Genomic DNA, 14,849 nt, shown 5'->3' on the forward strand with positions numbered 1-14,849 from the left:
GCTCTGAAAAATTCCAAATTTAGGATTGTGGTTATAATGTCTTTTGGGCTTGTAATTTTATGTTTTGTTATTCAATTTTTATTTTAGGAAACATTTTTTTTTAATTTGAAAGCTTTCAAAGGAGAAAAGAATTTTTTAAATATTGGCTGAAATGTCAACCAAATACCATGGAAAAATTACTATTTCATTTTTTTAAATCCACATCGACACAGTTATCCATGAGACTAATACTATGTAAATCAAATATTGGACAGAAAGTTGCATTTTTCATGAACATATTTTACCTTCTAATGCTTTTTGAAGAGATTTTAATACCTTCCTTGGAGACACATGCTATCTATGTTTTGCGGAGAGTTGATCTAAGTCTTAAAGTCAACTACCCTACCCATAAAAATATAGTTTGAACACCAAATTCTGATCTCATTTGTTTGTTGAGCTAGGCTGCTTGGGACAAATGGGATTGATAGTAATAGCTTATTGATAGTGTTGATGGTACAGTATTGTAGAATTGGCAATATTGTTGGCTCTTCTTTCAGCAGAACAATTAGAAAGCAATGAGGTTTTATGTGCTGTAAGCAAAGAAAAAAGTAAATCTATGAAAGTAACAAAGTTTCAGAGCAAAGCAACTTAAACTTGAGAAACAGTTCACTGTAATAGTTTCAGTGGGTTTAGGTGCTGAGAGGCCTGCATGTCTACAGCAGGATTCTGTTTTCTGTTCCCTTTCTCTGTTTGGACTGCCAAAAACCTTTTCTGTGTTGCCATAGTGCAGATGTCCTTTCCTTGGCTTGGGGGTGAAAGTTAGGTATTGAGTTCACTGCTTTTCCTTTCTCATCAGCTTGCAACAGTGAAAATCACCCCGCTTAGGAGCCTCTTAACAGTTACCACTAACCTGCATGCTGAAATGGCATAGCTCTCAGATCATCCAGAACACATAGTGTATCTTTCTAGATTTTCATGATAATGAAAACAGAATTAAAATATGCTACGGTGTTCTCAAGAAAATTACTATTAGAAAGACTGATTAGAATTCAAAGATGGATCAAATGTGTGGTGTATATGTGTGTGTGTGTGTGTGTATACACACACACACACACGCGCGTGTGCATGTTAAAATATACATATGTTTTTAAAATATATCTATATCCATGTTAAAATATACATGTGTTTAAAATCTATCAATATCCATGTTAAAATATACATATGCGTTTAAAATATATCTGTATCCATAGCTCTGTATAAAAATTTTTTTTTTAATGTTTTTATTTATTTTTGAGACAGAGACAGAGCCTGAGCAGGGGAGGGGCAGATAGAGAGGGAGACACAGAATCCAAAGCAGGCTCCAGGCTCTGAGCTGTCAGCACAGAGCCCGACGCGGGCCTCGAACTCACGGACTGTGAGATCATGACCTGAGATGAAGTCGGACGCTTAACTGACTGAGCTACCCAGGTGCCCCTTTAGCTCTGTGTTTTAAACATATAATAATAAATGTTTCAGAGGAACTCACAGACCCAAACACTCTCAGTTCAAGAAACATCGTTGGAGAATTAGAGCCTAGAGGAGTCCACTGTCATCCCCTTAGACTTCTTTCCTCCATCCCTTTCTGCCTTCCAGATACTGCTGGTGCTACTTCTCTTTAATCCCCACTTGTTATTACCACTGATCAGCATGTTTTTGACACGAATGGACTCTGCTAGATACGGCCACCAGGGCAAGGCTGCCATTATTAGCATTACAGCTTTTTGGGCTTCTGACACCCCCATCCTCAAGCTCTCTCTTCACGTCTACTGCTCTGGCTTCTCTCTTGCCAGCCTAATTTTGTCTCTCTGTAGGTCAATCTCCAGTGGTAGGGGAAGCCAGAACTCAGATTTAGCCTTTGTTCCCCACTGTAATAGGTTGATTAGTGTTCCCTCAAATTCATGTCCACCTAGAACCTCAGAATGTGAGCTTATCTGACAATGTAATTAGGATGAGGCCATACTGAGTTAGTTAGGGTGGGTCCTAAAGTCATTGAGTGGTGTCTATCAGAAGAGGCAAAGGCCATGTGAAGAAGGGGGCAGCTACCAGGTAAAAGAGCCCCTGGGTTGCTGGGAGCCACCACCTGAAGCTACCAAGAGGCAAAGAAGGATCCCCCAGTAGATCCCTCAGAGGGAGCACGGGTGACAGCACCTTGATTTGGGGGCTTCTACCTGCTAAGACTGTGACAGGGATAAATTTCTGTTATTTTAAGCCTCCCAGTTTGTGGTAATTAGGGCAGCCCAGGGAAAACAATACGCTGACCTACCAAAACATATCTTTATCTCCCTTTTCTCTAGCTGCTTTTCTCTTTCGTCTTCCTTTGAAATGTCTCTTCCTTTGTTTTTCCTTTTTGTGTTTCAGGTACTTTGACCTCTTTCTAGTTAGCTGCACTACTTCAGAAGGGATGGGTAACTTTTAGATTTAGAATGCAAGTCAGCCATCGTTTCACACAGAATCCCCCTCCTAGTTCCTTCGGACAGCAGTGTAGATAATACTGCCTTGATAAACGATGTTCAGATTTGTTTTTCCACTAGACACTCAGATGAGATAATGGGGAAAAGAAGCAACTTGTAGAAACATTCCCCCCATCTTGGGAAACGCAGTCTTGTTTATTAAAGGCTCAAGTTTTGTGAGCAAGTTTATCACATTAATTTTTGTTACAGGAAGATTATTTTAGCTGATGTTTTTCTTCCAAGTAAAATTCATGGAGTGCTAACAGTGTCTTAGGCTGGATCCTGAGCCAAAACAATTTGCTTATCCTTAGATGAAGAATGGCTCATTAGTTGGGCATTGGACAAAATGTTCTTTTCCTCTATTTGTCCTTAATTACATTAATTAGCTGCAATTTCTGTGGCATTGTATGTTTTGTGCATAACACATTCCAGAGCAGTTCAAGTAAGGTGATTTAAAAATTGGATTTGTGTATCACAACCCCAAACCCAAAACCAAAACCCACATTTCTCCCATGCCAAAGAAAAGGAAAGTAAGCCTTAAAAGTTACATTTGAGAACATGTGAGATCTTGCCTGATATAAATAATAGGTACTGTTATAGAAAGATACCCCTGTTAAATTCCATGAGAAATTTGGCCTTATTGTAATTCCTGGCAGAGGTTGAGAAAGCATATAGGTTTGGTGTTCATACTGTGATACATAAAATCAGAGCTAACACAAATTGTGACTAGGCAGAAATATATATATATTTTTATTTTACCAGAACCTGAAAGTATTGAGTTCCTTACAAATATTTTACTGCATCAGTATCCCTTCTTAAATTACTCTAAAGTTTGCCGTCTGTGGGAATATTAACTCAAAATAATTACCCCTATACTACATTATAATTTCATGTGCCAACAAAAATTCTGTATGTGGCTTAAAATGTGACAAACTTGAAAGACTTCTAAATATCATGAATGTGTTGAACTTCTCAAAGAAGGTAAAGGAAAGTTGAATTTGTGTCTAGGATTTTGCCAAACAACATTTGGACTTTTGGTTATATGATTAATGTTACTTTTCATTTAGTATATGACTTAACATCATACTTTTCCCCTTATCTACTGCCTTCAAGGTCTGCTACTTTTGGCTTTTCTGTATGATTATTTAATTAAAGCTACAGAAATAGATGATAGTGGTAACCCTTCTCTCCCTACCCACAGCTTCACTGAGTATTTGAAATATATCACAGTCCTGGTTAAACTTTTAACCCCACCTATTTTTCTTTTCTATATTTTCCTTTCTTCTATCCTGAAACTCTCATCCTGTTCTAGAATATAATGTTCTCTGATTTTCCAAGTCTGATCTGACTTGCCCATAAGATGGGTCTTTTGATGCCCTTCTGTTCATGGTGGTTTGGGCCCTGCTTACCTTTCAGGTCTATCTCAGAAGTCACAGTGTAGCAGATTCGTTAGGGTGAATTTCAGCTGTGACAGAGAACCCAAAGTATTACAGTGCCTTAAACAAGATGTAAAAATGCATTTCTCTTCCTCACCAAACACCAGTGGTCCAGGCGGGTCCAGGGGAGTCACAATCCCTGGCTCCCTCTTTCTTGAGTCTCCATTGTATTGTCATCAACACAATTTTTAGGTTTCGTCCAAGATGACTGCTCCCACTCCACTACCATGGCCACATTCCATCCAGAAAGAAGGGACACAAGGATAAAGCATGGCATGCCCCGTGCAAGACTCTTGCTGGAAGCTGTAGATATCAATCTGCTTGCATCTTATTGGCCTAAACCTAGTCACATGGACACGTCTGACTGAGGACTATACAGAAATGGGGTCTTTACCCCAGGTAGCTGTTTGCCCAGCTAGGGACTTGGGCTTCTATTACCGTGAAATAAGGGGAGAAAGAGTACAAGGAATAACCCGCAGTCTTGGTCAGTGTTACAGAAAGAAAAGCCAGGATGCTTATGGAAGGTCTCAAACTCTGCCACTGACTGCAAGACCTTCTCTAAGACACCCACTCTGGGTCTCCGTTTCTAATCATCATTTATTTTATAAACATTAATTGATCTTTGCTTTGTGCACAGCACTGTTCTCAGTACGGACCGGATAGGAGAGCCCATAACATTGTCCTTTTCTTCAAGGACTAATACAACATGTGGGGAAACATGTTCTTTTCCCTCCTTTTCTGTGCTCATCTCAGACTTTTTAACATCTTAGTGGGAAATGCATTGCCACATCCTACATGAACTTTACAGACTTCCTTTGCATTTTCACAGAGACCTTTCTGTTCCACGTCAGCAGCTTGCACGGTCCTGGCATGTAGTAGATGCTCAATGAACAAGAGCTTTGTCAGGCTCCCGGAACGTTCACCCTCTTCCTTTCCTGATCCTAAGTTAACATGATTATGGTTCACCTGTAGTAGAAGTCTTCATTAACTGCATAAGATTTGGGAAATATATAGTTTAGACAGGCTAGAAAAATGATTTTAAAGAACACCTTAAACCATTTCACTTTTTATGTTTTTTATTAGAACAATTTAGCTTTACTTTTTCCATGTATGTTTTAATTACATTGGAAATTTAGTTTGTGGGCAAGTTAGCATAATGCATCAAAGGGACTTCGGTGTCATTTGGTCCTAGGCTCTGCTAATTCTATGTGAACTTGGACAAGTTTTCAGTTTCTCTGAGCCTGCTTTTTAATCTTTCTGATAGGTATAATAATAACCGTCCATGAATTTGGTGGCTTAATTTATAAGGAGATAATAAAGGACGGTGGTGCAACACCTGTCATTTCACTGTTTTTGTTCCAATAGCTCTTAAATGGTTGCGTTAAGTTGGTGTGTTCGATTTCAGCTTCAGATGCATCTTGGTCTCAAGCATCCTTTGTATGAAGCACCACTGGTGGAAAGAAGCCTACTCTGGGAACTTACTGTATTTGCCTGTGACCCTTTAATCTGGAGGCTGGCCCGTTTCTGGCCAGTGTCAGGGAGTTATAGGGTGGAACAGCATGGGTCTAGCCCACCCTGAGAACCCCATGAATCTGGGTATCTTTTCAGGACTCTGGGGACAGAAGATTAATCAGAAGTAGAATTCCCATGCTAATCCTAGAAACATAATAACTCATGTTTATGTGGAACTTTATCATGTAAGGGCATGTCCCCTTACAGCAGGGAGATATGTTGTCTTTACTATACAGATAACAAAAATCAAGTTTTGTAGAGGCTAACTGAGCTGACCAGAGGTCACAAAACAACTGAAGGGCAGAGCTGGAGATTGGACCCTTGTGTCCTCATTCCCAGTTCCTTTTTATTAGATGTGTCTTGAACTTCTCCTGGCAGACCAGAGAAGGTTCTTGCCTACAAACCAGGCAAGGTCTTACCAGCCTCAGCTGGTACCTGGGGGCAATCATGAGACCACACTCAGGACTAGGAGGGCAAGAAAAGCTTGACCTAGAAATATATTCTCCACTATGAATTAACTGTGTATATCATAGTATACCTTCTCAATACTTTTCCTGTCAGTGTTTTTACATTTTCACCTTGGTCTTTTGCTCAATATCAAGTGTTACGATCTTTGTAGAACTAAGCCCTGGCTAGAGTGAGTTTTCTCACCTCTCCCATCTCAGCACTATGCTTTAACCTTGTACATCCAATGTTAGAACCAAAATCAAAGACCAGCTTAATGTGTGTAAAGAAAACCTCCTCTAGAGCGTGTTATCTGAATCATTACTGGCTGTAATTGTGACACAGCAGAAAAAATATGAGATCCTGGCAAAAGCAATGCTTAACGTTCAGAAATTTCAATTTCTAGATCTGCTTATGATCTTCTTTGTGGCATTTCCTTGGGCCAATTACATAATTTCCTCCATATGATATTTAAAATTTTTTTTAATATTAAAAAGAGATTCTTGATATAGTTGTATATTTTTCCAAATTTCAAGTATGTTTTCATCTATTTTTCTTAAGAAATGTTTTTTCCCCCCTTTGAAGACAACCATGCACAGCATGTAGTTACTTCATTGGCTCAACAGTGACGTCATACTCAAAGTACACAGCCTTGTTGCCAAGTTTCCTGGTGAAGTAATTGTTGGTTGGTATTTAAGAACCCACATCAATTGAAACTATTTCTCATGATGTCACCCTATGTCAGGGCTGAGGTCCAGAAGATAGGATTCCCTTTGACCTTCAGGGCACAGAAACATGCAATTAGCTACCTTTTGGCAAAATGCCTTTGAGATAAGCACAGGAGATTAAGAGGTCTGTTTGAACAATTACATTAATGTACTTTAAAATTTTTAATTTATGATGATTTTTCCAGTTCTACCCAGCTCCCTTTCTGAGGCTGGAGTTTTTTTCCCCTTTTTATTATGAAAAATTTCAAACCTACAAAAGTCAAACATACGAGAGAGTACTCTGAAAATCCATATACCTCCTCAGTCATTCTGCAAACAGCATTTTGCTGTGTTCACTTTATCACATTTATTCATCCATCCCTCTACATGGATGGAGTTTTTAAGCATTACTAGATACTAAAGAAGGCTAGCTCTAGACTGTAGACATTTGGAAATTTTAGGGTGAAATTAGAGCATGGCCATGAGTCCTTCAAGAAGAGAGTTTATTACAGAAAGAGAGATTTAAAGATAATTATCATTCAAGTAATATGGCAGCAGTATTGTGTACATCAGTGTACTCTGATGTCTGTATGTTTTTGGGATGGGGATAGACATTCAATGCAGGAAGCAGAGTTCTAGTGGCTTCCTGCTTTTCAATGAGTCGCTTCATTATATAATATCAAGTAGTCCTGATTGAGATCCATATCGAAGGACACTAAAACTGTTATGGCCTTTTATCCCTCTGGCCTAACAGAAATCTTTGTTAGAAGATCCCTTCAATTTTATTGTTGAAAGATTCCCAGAAATAATAGAATTCTATACCCTGTCTTCTCATTTTCCTACTTGAAAAGCCAAATTATGGAAAAAAAAAATCTTCAGCGGTAGCCTGAATAGTCATGCTGGCTCTCATTTTCAGTTCCCTTTAGCGACATTTAGCTGTGCCTTTGACGTTAATAGATTTATGCCCCACAAATTATTCTTTTTTAGCTTAGTCAGACATACAGTGTGAAAATTAGTGAAGCTTTTACAAAGTGTAAAAAAAAAAATTGAAAGGAAAAGTGAGAAACACTCTGGTCTTTGAGATTGATTAAAAAGTTTACAAGGTTATTTATTTATATATTTATTTAAAAAAATTTTTTTAACATTTATTTATTTTTGAGACAGAGAGAGACAGAGCATGAACAGGGGAGGGTCAGAGAGAGGGAGACACAGAATCTGAAACAGGCTCCAGGCTCTGAGCTGTCAGCACAGAGCCTGATGCGGGGCTTGAACTCACGGACCGTGAGATCATGACCTGAGCCGAAGTCGGCCACTTAACCGACTGAGCCACCCAGGTGCCCCTACAAGGTTATTTATTATTGACACATTATGCATGGAAAAATAGCTCTTTCTGGCAGTAAAAGTAGTTTGTTGGCCTCTTGATGTAACACTAGATGATCTGGGTGGCTTTAATTAAGAATGGCTGCTGTCTTCGTTAGAAAATGTCATCACTGTCTTCTTCCCCTAGATTTTTTGCCTTTAAAACCCATCATTTCCTGGAGCCACACGTTCTTTAAACTCTATAAAGACTATTCGATATTGCATGATTCCATTTATATAACATTCTTGATAAGATTGTAGAGGTGCAGTACAGATTAATAGTTTCAAGAAACTAGGAAGAGGGAGAGAGCTAAGAGATGGGTGTGGTTATAAAAAGGGCAACACAAGTGATCCTGTGGGGTGATGAAACTCTTCTGTTTCTTGACTGTAGTGGTAGATACATGAAGGTGCACACAGGACAAAATTGCACAGAACTAAATACATCCATAAAAGTGTAAGTATACCTGTGGAGATCTGAAGAAGATAGGTGGAATGTATCAATGCCAATATCCTGGTTATGATATTATACTATTGTTATATGATATGTTCCCATTAAGATAAACTGAGGGGTGCCTGGGTGGCTCACTTGGTTAAGAGACCGACTCTTGGTCTTGGCTTAGGTTGATCTCATGCTTTCGTGAGTTCAAGTTCAACATAGGACTTTTCACTGACAGCATGGAGCCTGCTTGGGATTCTCTCTCTCCCTCTCCCTCTCCCTCTGCCCCTGCCCTGCTCACAGTCTCTGTCTCTGTCTCTCTCAACATAAATAAATAAGCTTAAAAAAAACTGAATGAAGGGTATATGAGATACCTGTATTATTTCTTACAACTGTGTGTGAATCTATAATCTAAAAATTAAAAAAAAAAATTAAGAACTTTGATTCAGTGACTCTCTTTTGGGAGAAATAATTATTTAAAAACCAAATTCACACATTCATTTAATCTCATTTTTTTCCCTGTAGCATTTTTACAGTTACAATGATATATATTGGACAACTTGGAAATGAACTGAAATCAAAATAAAGCAAAACTTAATTCTTTAAAACCTCTTGATAATTTTTATTTTGGACATATTTTCTGATGTATGTTTCAATAGGACAATCTTAGTTTCTTCCTTATGAATATTTCACAAAAGAAGATAATTTTATACCAGAATAGAAGTGGACAACTTATTAGAAAGAAGAAATATGATACAACTGAAGTCTAGCATATTTTGTACTTTGTATCTCTAGTGAATATACTTGCACTAAAAAGCAATGCATTACTATAGACCATAAAGGCATGCATATTGATTTCTCATTGATTAAATGCTGAATATTTGGTATTGTGGAATAACAAATATTTCATCAATGCTAATTACTAGCTGATGTGCTATGTATAGACTTTTTTTTTTTAAATTAAAACAATCATACCACTTATTCAAGACTTATCTAATCATTGAAGACAAAGCAGACCAACTGAATCCTGGTAATGATTGCTATGGTATCCTTAAAATTCCATTAGATATGATTAATTGGGGTATTTGGGGTTTTGACAGTTTCTACAACTAAAAAGAAATTATTTTTGGAATTTCAATTCAGTGGGGGTTGAATAATTGATTCTGTTAGAGCTGGAGGCCCCAAGTATGCAAGTACCCATCCAAGTACATGTGGTTGAGGGCTTCTCCAGGCTATGGGAATGCTAGATAGCTTTGGTCTGCTCAGAACGCTTAGATACCCCCACCTTCTGGAGGAGCCAATTCTATACCCCAGACGTAAAGCCAAGCAGCCTTTTTTTTTTTTTTTTTTTTTTTTGGTGCTTTTGAGTGCCCATCTACTAGTGGGCAGAGACAGCTGCCTGTGTGCAATCATTGTATCTTCTTTGTTCTTCTCCTGCCAAATTTGAACAAGTGAAAAGAAGCAAATTAGTCTCCTATTACTGAGTATCAATTCAGTGGAACAAAAGCTGTTTGTTTTATTGTTGCAACTATAGTTTAAAGTATACACATTTCAGGAATGCAGACGCCCATCAAGAGTTTGTAGGATAGATCCAGATTAAGATGGGCCCTGGAGACCTTCTGAATATATGAACATCTCAAGGCACACTTCCTGCTTTAAGCAAACAAGTCTATAGAGAAGACAGAGAAGGAACGAATAGTTATAATCATTGCCATGTCAGAGTGCTATGATGGAAGAGGTTTGTTTATTTACTGACTTACTAATTTTTTTTGTCTTTAACATTTTACTATAAAACACGGATTACAAAAAAAAATCACAGAAATAAAATACATAGCTTAATGGATTATAAGGTGAAAACCACCCAAGTCAAGAAATAGAACTTGGTTTCCATGTGCCATATTACTCATAAGCCCTTCCCTTCTGTAATAAATGACCATGATTTTGCTTTTTATAATCATTTTTTATTCCTTGAGTTTTACCACCAAATTGTGATTGTGCAAAGTGCGTATCCATAGATTATATGTCTTGGTCTGGCTCTTTGTAAAATACAATATGCCTTTTAGTTTTCTTCTTTAATCTATAAATCCATCCATCGCCCACCCCAGCTCTTTTTTTTGCTTTCATTTTTCCGTTAGAGAATGAGGGCCATTTAACTAGTAGAGTTACCTATGTCTGCATTTTGGTGATGGCCCACTCATAGTGTAGCTCAACGTGGTCCCCCTTGGTCTTTTTGCAAACTGTCCACTAGACCCAGGGACTGGATCAGACTCTGGGTCTATCTTTGTGGCAAGACTTTATCACTTGTAGCATGTAATGCCTTGTGGGTTATTTATTTATTTATTTAGGTAATTTTAGCAAATGTCAATACTTAATGCTTGTATCTTTTTATCCATTGAAGGTTGAAATTATATTCTAATTTTAGCATTTCTTTTTCATTTATTAGATTCTATTATATTTTTATTTTTAATTTTTTGTAAAGTAGGCTTCATGCCCAGCACAGAGCCCAATGTGGGGTTTGAACTCACTACCCTGAGATCAAGACCTGAGCTGAGATCCAGAATCAGATACTTAACTAACTGAGCCACCCGGGAGCCTATAGTTGGATTATATATATAGTTTTTTAAACATTTATTTATTTTTGAGAGAGAGCACAAGTTGTATAGGGACAGAGAGGTGGAATGGACAGAGGATCTGAAGCGGGCTGTGCACTGACAGCAGAGAGCCTGATGTGGGACTTGAACTCACAAACTATGAGATCATGACCTGAGCCAAAGTCGGACGCTTAACCAACTCAGCCACCCAGGTGACCCGGATTGATTATATTTTAAAGAGATATTTCCCCTTGTCCTATTGTTTGATTATGTAGTGGTACAGTTCATGTAAGAAAAATATAAGTGTTTAGTATTTCCTTTTATTTTGCAGTTACCAAGATAATGACTTAGTTTTCAATCATTTTTTGACAGTGACCAATATTTTAAAATATCATTACGAACTCATGTATTTAAAGGTATGTGGGTTTCAATCCATATAAATTTTTTATTACTGAAATTCAGATGGCCTGAATTCAGATATTTCTCCAAAAGCCATGACTATTTTTTGTGAGAATGATATTTCAGGACCATAATAAGGGCACTAAAGGAAGCTTATTGCTATGAGGTTGATCATTGTCTTTAGGGGTTTCAGTAGGAAAATTAGGAAGTTAGGAAAATTAGGACATAGGAAATTAACAAATAAAAACACATGCATACATTCATTCCTAGAATTGTAATTTCTGGAAATTCCTGGTATATTCCCCTTTAAGGCTCTTGATATATGTGTGCGTGTGTGTGCGTGCATGTGTGTGCACACGCGTGCACTATATTCTTTCCAGATAACTTATACCAACTTATATTTCTACTGTCAGATTATTTAAATTTTATGGTTAACTAGTTTCAGTTTTTTTGCCAGTCCAATTTGCCATGATTTGCTGTTCTGTGTTCTTAATTTAGATTCATCTCTAAATTGCTTAGTATATTTGTAATTGTTCAAAGAAGGGCCATTATAGTAATAATAACAAGAACAACTACCGTTTCTTGATCAACTATTGTGAGTCAGACACTGTACATAGCAGTTTGCACTCAGTCTTCAAAGCAGCTCAATCAGGTAGACACATATTATATTAACTTTCTAAATGACAAACATGAGATGGAGGGAGACTAAATACTTCCAGTGAATCTATAATTGGATTTTTGGTTTTCTTATCATCCTATTTTACCTGATTTACTTTACTTTTTTTTTTTTTTTTTTTTTAAATCTCTGCTCTTTCTTTACAGACTTCTGTTCCTGATTCATAGAGTGTTTTCTTTGTTTTTGTTTTTTTGCTTTTTATCTTTTTTTTTTTTTTTTTTGGTCCTTTTGAGGATGTTAACTGTTTTTCTGAAGTATTCTTTTGGTTACTGTAGTAAATAATTTTTAAACGTATACACTTTTTCTGAATGTTTTCTAATGTTCCTTATTTTGACCAAGTTTTTTTTTTTTTTTTTCTTTCTGTTTTTTCACCCTGGGAAAATGAAAAAATCTATCCAGACTTGGTGTTTGCCAACAGACTGGGTGTGTAGCTTGCTCTTGGCCTTGCTCACTGACCACTTGTGAACTGTCAGATCTCATTTTCTGTAACACAGCTGGAGGGTACGTTGCGCTGCACTGCTCTTCCTGCAGTCATTGTTGAACATTTGTCTAATGTAGCTTTAGTTGTTTGAGGCAGAATCTTCTCCTACTCTCTGTCTGGTTCTCTGAAGCTGAACTGATTAATGACATCAAAGACTACACATCTTAGTGTATAGTGGGTCCATCATATCTGTATCCTCCAACATCTTATGGTACTGTACATCTTGATTCCACACTTCCCAGAATACATGTACTGCTCGTGGTTCCTTTTTCTGATGTGCATGCACATGCATGTGGCCTGTGTATGTATTTTCTTCCTGAGTACTGCGGTTTCTGTATGCGTGTTGGAAGAGAAGAACGGAGAGGATGGTCTGAGAATAGCATGCTGGATGTTACAGATTGCTTATTCATGCTATAGAGGTAAGGCTGCCCAACTCTCTGGTTAGTTCAGGTGCTAGGTCCACAGCCAAAGACTAAGCAAAGCAGGACAGATGCAATTATATTCCTATATCCTTTCAGGTTGGTGAATGTGCTGTGTTTCAGCTGGTAAAGCAGGCATTGGCCACTGAAACTTGATTCTTTGTTGATTTCCATTGATAATGTAATTCATAGAATTTTTTCCCGTCTTCTCACAATGTGTTCTTCTCATTTACTGGAGCTGGTTTGATTTCATCTATGTCTGTATCTTCATAGAGATTTTAGTGTAGTATCAGGAAAGGCTGTGTTATACATTAGCTAGCACCATGCCGTTTTAAAACTAACAGCCATAAATGAATTTTGATTGGCAGTTATTTTTGGAAGACTTCTAACCTGTTGACAGTCCTTCACTGAGGTTTCAAATATAATTTCTTTAAATGTGGAATGGTGTATAACTAACTCAATGACATTTTATACGGGATTTTTTTCTACTCCAAGTACTCTTAGTACTGGCTTTTAATTGCACTGACCCTTAAGATATCTTTGATGTAATTCACTAGTTGTTTCTTTTGAAGCCTCTTTCTGAATCCTGCTTGAGGAATTCTGTATGATAAAACTCTGTTCCTCCTCCAATAGCTTAATGATTAAATTATACTACTCACTGCCTAGAATTTTTTTCTTTCCGTTTATATAGTAAGTCTAATTTTGATAATTGGCATAGATATCTACTCTGCATAAACATCAAAGAACAAATAGAAGAGAAATGGAGTGTTCAACTGAATTTCCAGGTAAAATCAAATTTCTCCCTTGTATAGGACGAAGTAAGATTTACAGGAAATAGGAAGGAGGTGTGATATTAGAGAATGGTATTTTGGGGGAAATTTTTAATCTTTCCACTGCAAGGAAGAAAATGTTTTCTGGAATAGTAAATGAGAATGAGTTATGAGCAAGGGAGATCTAAGATAGAGGAGGCCAACTTTGCCTTCATGAGGTATCTGGTTTCAGGCAGATCATTCAGCCATATTCTAATAAACAACAAGGAATCATAGTCAGTAAATCAACACCCTTTGGAAGGACTTAAGGTCTTTTGCAGTAATAATCTTTCCTTTCCACGTCTTACCTTTTTTCCATAGCTAAGGAAACACCAGTGTTTGATGAATATACATGAAATTCTGTCATATTAAATGCTGTTTGTTGTCTAAAAAGGAGATCACAAGAAATACTTGAGTAATATAGTAAATGAGGTAGAAAACCTGGTTGTAGATTAAAAACATACGTCTTATCTACACATGAAATTATTCATAGTGTTTTCAATAAACTGAATGTAGGTCATTTTTGAAGTCTAATATTTATAATTAACAGCAGTGAAGTAGAAAATGACTTCCTGAAGGAAGAAGTTATTTTAGCCATATGCAAACTTTTGTTGATGTTAAGAGCCCATATTACTTGCTATATTAAAAACCTATAATAAAATTCTTGGTAAAATAAAATCATGAAAATAATTCAAATAACACAGCACTAACATAAAAAGATACAATGTTGTGTATCAGTATATAAGATAATATATATGCTTCCCCTTATGGACAGTTTACATAATTTCGGATAGAATTCAGTCAGGACCCATCTTGTTTTTTTACATAAGGTACAATCACATAAAGTTTTATGTGTTCACTTTTAAAAGGATAAAATGATAGAATAATTCATATTATGTTGTATTACAGTGTTATAAAGTACTTGGAATGAACATACATTTCCTTAAAATAGAAAATTGTTGGATTTGTGTTGTCACAGATGTCCTCTTTAGTTCTCCCTGTTTAGGAATGCTATATAAATTCAAAGACTTACTTAAGGTATCCACAGAATAAGTGTATATAATAAAGACACAACTCTCTTGCTTTATATAATGAAATAAAGGCTTAGGGGA

At 36.9% G+C, this 14,849-nt stretch overlaps 1 protein-coding gene across 6 annotated transcripts in view; it reads left to right on the plus strand.

The window, feature by feature from the left end:
• The window catches only part of ADAMTSL1 (ADAMTS like 1), an 884,660-nt gene that overhangs the window by 43,061 nt on the left and 826,750 nt on the right, over window positions 1–14,849 (plus strand). The gene's annotated exons all lie outside the window — the stretch shown is intronic.

This window comes from Leopardus geoffroyi, chromosome D4, assembly GCF_018350155.1.
Source record: "Leopardus geoffroyi isolate Oge1 chromosome D4, O.geoffroyi_Oge1_pat1.0, whole genome shotgun sequence".
NCBI lineage: Eukaryota > Metazoa > Chordata > Mammalia > Carnivora > Felidae > Leopardus > Leopardus geoffroyi.